The 6,000-nt window shown below is 47.0% G+C and overlaps 1 pseudogene; it reads left to right on the top strand.

Moving 5' to 3' along the window:
- The first annotated feature begins 358 nt into the window (after nucleotides 1-358).
- On the top strand, nucleotides 359-2,540 carry LOC119941274 (annotated as a pseudogene).
- Nucleotides 2,541-6,000: the final 3,460 nt, after the last annotated feature.

Here is a 6,000-nt window from a genome sequence, read left to right as displayed (position 1 = left end):
TTGTATCTATTGAGCGCTTACTAGGTAACAAAGCACTGTACTGAGCTCTTGGGAGAGTCCAACAAAACAATAAACAGACACATGCTGTACCCACAGCGAGCTTACAGTCTAGAGGAGACAGATATTAATATAAAAAAATAAATTACAAATATGGACATAAGTGCTGTGGGGCTAGGAGGGGAGATGAATAAAGGGAGCAAGACCTGAGTTGACATCACGGGAATTTTCCCATACTCTGAGGCAGAAATAGGTTGACACTTGTTTTACGGATCTTCAATTAAATTTTGTCATGATTTATCACTGGTGCTCCCTTCTGGGTTTTTTTGTAGGAAGTTCAGGATTGTACAGTTTTGAAGCTTCCAAGACAATGCTTTCTAATGACCAGGTTCTAGGAATTTCCTTCCTCTTTCAGACTGTGGTTGGTGTACTGGGCAATACGGCGATGTTCTTAGTGTACGTCCACATCTTCTTGGTTCAGCCCTAGCAGAAGAAGCCTATGGACCTGATCCTCACCCACTTGACCGTGACCAACATGGTGACTCTTCTCAAGCAGGGCATTCCAGAGACGATGGTGGCCTTTGGGATGAAGAATATTCTGGATGATGTTGGTCGCAATCAATCAATCAATCAATCAATCATATTTATTGAGCGCTTACTGTGTGCAGAGCACTGTACTAAGCGCTTGGGAAGTACAAGTGGGCTCACAGTCTAGAAGGGGGAGACAGAGAACAAAACCAAACATATTAACAAAATAAAATAAATAGAATAGATATGTACAAGTAAAATAGAGTAATAAATATGTACAAACATATATACATATATACAGGTGCTGTGGGGAAGGGAAGGAGGTAAGACGGGGGGATGGAGAGGGTGACAAGAGGGGGCTCAGCCTGGGAAGACCTCCTGGAGGAGGTGAGCTCCCAGTAGGGCCTTGAAGGGAGGAAGTGAGCTAGCTTGGCGGATGGGCAGAGGGAGGGCATTCCAGGCCCGGGGGAGGACGTGGGCCGGGGGTCGACGGCGGGACAGGCGAGAATGAGGTACGGTGAGGAGATTAGCAGTAGAGGAGCAGAGGGTGCGGGCTGGGCTGGAGAAGGAGAGAAGGGAGATGAGGTAGGAGGGAGCGAGGTAATGGAGAGCCTTGAAGCCCAGGGTGAGGAGTTTCTGCCTGATACGCAGATTGATTGGTAGCCACTGGAGATTTTTGAGGAGGGGAGTAATATGCCCAGAGCGTTTCTGGACAAAGACAATCCGGGCAGCAGCATGAAGTATGGATTGAAGCGGGGAGAGACACGAGGATGGGAGATCAGAGAGGAGGCTGATGCAGTAGTCCAGACGGGATAGGATGAGAGCTTGAACGAGCAGGGTAGCAGTTTGGATGGAGAGGGCAGATCTTGGCAATGCTGCAGAGCTGAGACTGGCAGGTTTTGGTGACGGCTTGGATGTGAGGGGTGAATGAGAGAGCGGAGTCGAGGATGACACCAAGGTTGCGGGCTTGTGAGACGGGAAGGATGGTAGTGCCATCAACAGTGATGGGAAAGTCAGGGAGAGGGCAGGGTTTTGGGAGAGAAGACAAGGAGTTCAGTCTTGGACATGTTGAGTTTTAGGTGGTGGGCAGACATCCAGATGGAGATGTCCTGAAGGCACGAGGAGATGCGAGCCTGGAGGGAGGGGGAGAGAGCAGGGGCAGAGAAGTAAATTTGGGTGTCATCAGCATAGAGATGATAGTTGAAGCCATGAGAGCGAATGAGGTCACCAAGGGAGTGCGTGTAGATCGCAAGATAGTCTTGTACTTGAGAAGAGTAGCCCGGGGCTTGTCCATCTGTACCACCTGTCTCCTGAGCGTGTTCCAGGCCATCACCATCAGTCTCAGCACCTCCTGGTGGTCCCAGTTCAAACCCAGAGCCCCTCACTACATCCTTCCCTCCTTCCTCTTTTTCTGGAACATTAATTTGCTGATCTCTGTCAATTTAATCATATCATCCAAAGCTATCACTAATAGCACCTCCTCAGAACATACCTATATTACAAAATACTGCTCCAGTATTCCCAAGAGTAATGACGCTAACGTTATTGCATTCTTAACTGCCACGACTCTACGAGATTTTGTTTTTGTGCTGCTCATGAACTGGGCCAGTGGCTACATGGTGATCGTGCTACACCGACACCACAGACAAGTCCAGCACATCCACAGCACCGACCACTCCCCAAAATCCTCTGCCGAGACCAAAGCCATTCACACCGTCCTCCTCCTCGTCAGCTGTTTCATTTGCTTCTATTTGATTGACTGTGCCATCACCCTTTATTTGCGTTTTGTGCTGGGATTCTCTAGCGAGTTGCAGAGCGCCATAGCCTTTCTCTCGACATGTTTTCCTTTAGTTTCCCCCTTTGTGCTGATCAGTAGGGATCCCCAGGTTCCAAGGCTTCAGTGTGTCCTTGAAAAGACCAGAATCCCCTTGCCTGTCATGGACCCCAAGGAAGAACAAATTACTGGACAAGTCTCTTCTCTCCCCAGTTTTCCACATGAAGACTGTAGTCAATAAGATTGAATACAATCTGGGAATAACCCCTTCCATTGGCAGTCCACTTGTCCTAAAGGAGTAGAAATAGCTGAAATTTCTGGTAGCCAGACAAAATACCATGCCTTAGCCTCTCTCTCCTTCATTCCATTCAGCACTTATACCAAAAAATGTGGATTTTTCTCTCCCTAACTTTCCATAAGGAAAGGAGTGTATTTTTCCATTAGGAAAGGAGCTGAGTTATTTTTCTTCCAGTGGACAGAAGTGGCTTCCGGTGAAGGAAGAACTATCTGGGGTTCTGCTGATCCTTTGATAAGGTGGAATTATCTGCTCACTATTATTATGATTGTTATTATATTTATCATATAGTGGTATCATACAATTATTCTGATATTTGTTAAGCTCTTACTATATGTCAAACACTGTACTACACACTGTGATAGATTATCACATTCATCATTATCAAAGGTATTTATTAAATGCTTACTGAGTGCAGAGCATTATACTAAATTTGGGGGAGAGTAGAATACAATAGAGTTGGTATATATTTATTCATTCAATCGTATTTATTGAGCACTTACTGTGCACAGAGCATTATATGAAATGCTTGGGAAGTACAAGTCAGCAACATATAGAAATTGTCCCTTCCCAGCAACGGACTCACAGTTTAGAAAGGGGAGACAGACAACAAAACAAAACATGTAGGCATGTGTCAAAACCGTCAGAATAAATAGAAGTATAGCTATATGGACGTCATTAATAAAATAGAGAGTAGTAAATATGTACAAGTAAAGTAGAGTAATGAATGTGGACAAATATATATAAGTGTTGTGGGGAGGGGAAGGAGGTAGGGTGGGGGACGATGGGGAGAGGAGAAAGGGGGCTCAGTCTGGGAAGGCCTCCTGAGAGAGGTGAGCTCTCAGTAGGGCTTTGAAGGGAGGAAGAGAGCTAGCTTGGCGGATGGGCAGAGGGAGGGCATTCCAGGCCAGAGGAAGGATGTGGGCCGGGGGTCAATGGCAGGACAGGCGAGAATGAGGAACAGTGAGGAGGTTAGCAACAGAAGAGCAGAGGGTGTGGGCTGGGCTGTAGAAGAAGAGAGGGAGGTGAGGTAGGAGGGGGCAAGGTGATGGACAGCCTTGAAGATGAGAGTGAGGAGTTTTTGCTTGATTCGTAGGTTGACAGGCAACCACTGGAGATTTTTGAGGAGGGGAGTGACATGCCCAGAGTATTTCCGTAGAAAGATAATATATGTTCCCTGACCACAAGCTTGTATTTACCCAGCACTTGGTTCAGTGCCTGGCATATAGTAAGTGCTTATCAAATGCCAATAAATAAAAAAAATAGTGAGCAGTGAGTTATAATGGGTAAGGTCTTAAGCAATGTAGGCAATGGGAAGGAACAGGTTCTAATCCAGGCTCCGCCACCTGTCTGCTGTATGACCTTGGGTAAGTCACTTCACTTTTTTGTGCCTCGGTTACCTCATAGGTAAAATGAGATTTTAGACTGGGTGCCCCATGTGGAACAGGGACTGTCTGTGGTATCGGTGTAACATGATCACCATATAGCTGCTGGCCCAGCTCATGAGAAACACAACGATTAAATCTCGGAGAGTTATGGCAGTTAAAGTTAGAGTAACACTGGTGTCTTTGCTTTTAGGTGTACTAGAGCAGTATTTTCATTCATTCAATCGTATTTATTGAGTGCTTACTGTGTGCAGAGCACTGTACTAAGCGCTTGGGAAGAGCACTGTATTAAGCACTCGGGAAGTACAAGTTGGCAACATATAGAGATGGTCCCTACCCAACAGTGGGCTTACAGTCTAGAAGGGGGAGACAGAGAACAAAACAAAACATATTAACAAAATAAAATAAATAGAATAAATATGTACAAATAAAATAAATAAAGTAATAAATGCGTACAAACATATACACATATATACAGGTGCCATGGGGAGGGGAAGGAGGTAAGGCGGGGGGATGGGGAGGGGGAGGAGGGGGAGAGGAAGGAAGGGGCTCAGTCTGGGAAGGCCTCCTGGAGGAGGTGAGCCCTCAGTAGGGAGTTGAAGGGAGAAAGAAAGTTAGCTTGGTGGATGTGCGGAGGGAGGACATTCCAGGCCAGGGGGATGATGTGGGCCGGGGGTCGATGGTGGGACAGGTGAGAATGAGGCACGGTGAGGAGGTTAGTGGCAGAGGAGCGGAGGGTGAGGGCTGGGCTGTAGAAGGAGAGAAGGGAGGTGGGGTAGGAGGGGGCGAGGTGATGGACAGCCTTGAAGCCCAGGGTGAGGAGTTTTTGCCTGATGCGTAGATTGATTGGTAGCCACTGGAGATTTTTGAGGAGGGGAGTAACATGTCCAGAGCGATTCTGGACAAAAACGATCCGGGTAGCAGTGTGAAGTATGGATTGAAGTGGGGAGAGACCGGACGATGGGAGATCGGAGAGGAGGCTGATGCAGTAATCCAGATGGGATAGGATCAATCAATCAATCAATCAATTGTATTTATTGAGTGCTTACTGTGCACAGAGCACTGTACTAAGCGCTTGGGAAGTACAAGTTGGCAACATAAGGTGAGATGATGAGAGCTTCGTGATATAAGTATGTTCTCTGGTGGTGACATTGTTGGTGGTTTTAGCAGATATAATTATATTGATGGAGATTGGCATATTGAGGAGCCAGAAGATGAAGAGGGAAGGGAGGATGTAATAGGAGGCTCTGGGATTGAACTGGGACCACCAGGAGGTGCTGGGACTGATGGTAATAGCCTGGAACACACTCAGAAGGCAGGTAATGCAGATGGACAGGCCCCGGGCTACTCTCCTCATGTATAGTACTACCTTGCACCCAACATCATCCAGGATATTCTTCATCCCAACGGCCACCATCGTCTCTGGAACGCCCCGCGTGAGAAGGGTCACCGTGTTGGTCACAGTCAGGTGGGTGAGGATCAGGTCCATGGGCTTGTTCTGCTGGGGTTGCACCACGAAGATGTGGACGTACATAAAGAAAATCGCTATGTTCCCCAACATGCTGACTGTAGCCTGAGAGAGGAAGGCAATTCCTAATATCAGGTCACTCAAAAACACTGTCTCGATGTCTTCGGAACTGCAGAATCCCGAAGGCCCTACATCAATCTCAAGAAGCCAAATCCTGGAAGCAGATCCTGGGGAATTTGTGAAACACGGGACAACTGTCAACAAAGAAAATTTCGGTGATGCTTAGCTTCCCAGAAAATTTCCATGGCCCCTATCCAAACTGGGCAGAGTTAATCGGTAAGAGCATGAAGCCTTCTCAGCCTTGAGAAAGTTGAGCAGGTCACTGGTGTAGCCTCTAAACTGGAAGCTCTAGACTGGAAGCTCACCGTGGGCAGGATATGTAATTACCAACTGTTGTCTTCACCCAAGCATTTAGTATGGTGTTCTGCACATGGTAGGTGCTCAATAAATACCACTGACTGATTGACAGATTGATTGAACCACAGCTGTGACT

The sequence above is a fragment of the Tachyglossus aculeatus genome, chromosome 20 (genome assembly GCF_015852505.1).
Source record: "Tachyglossus aculeatus isolate mTacAcu1 chromosome 20, mTacAcu1.pri, whole genome shotgun sequence".
Lineage (NCBI taxonomy): Eukaryota > Metazoa > Chordata > Mammalia > Monotremata > Tachyglossidae > Tachyglossus > Tachyglossus aculeatus.
The sequence above is the reverse complement of the archived record's forward strand: the minus strand, read 5'-3'. Positions and strand labels throughout refer to the sequence as shown.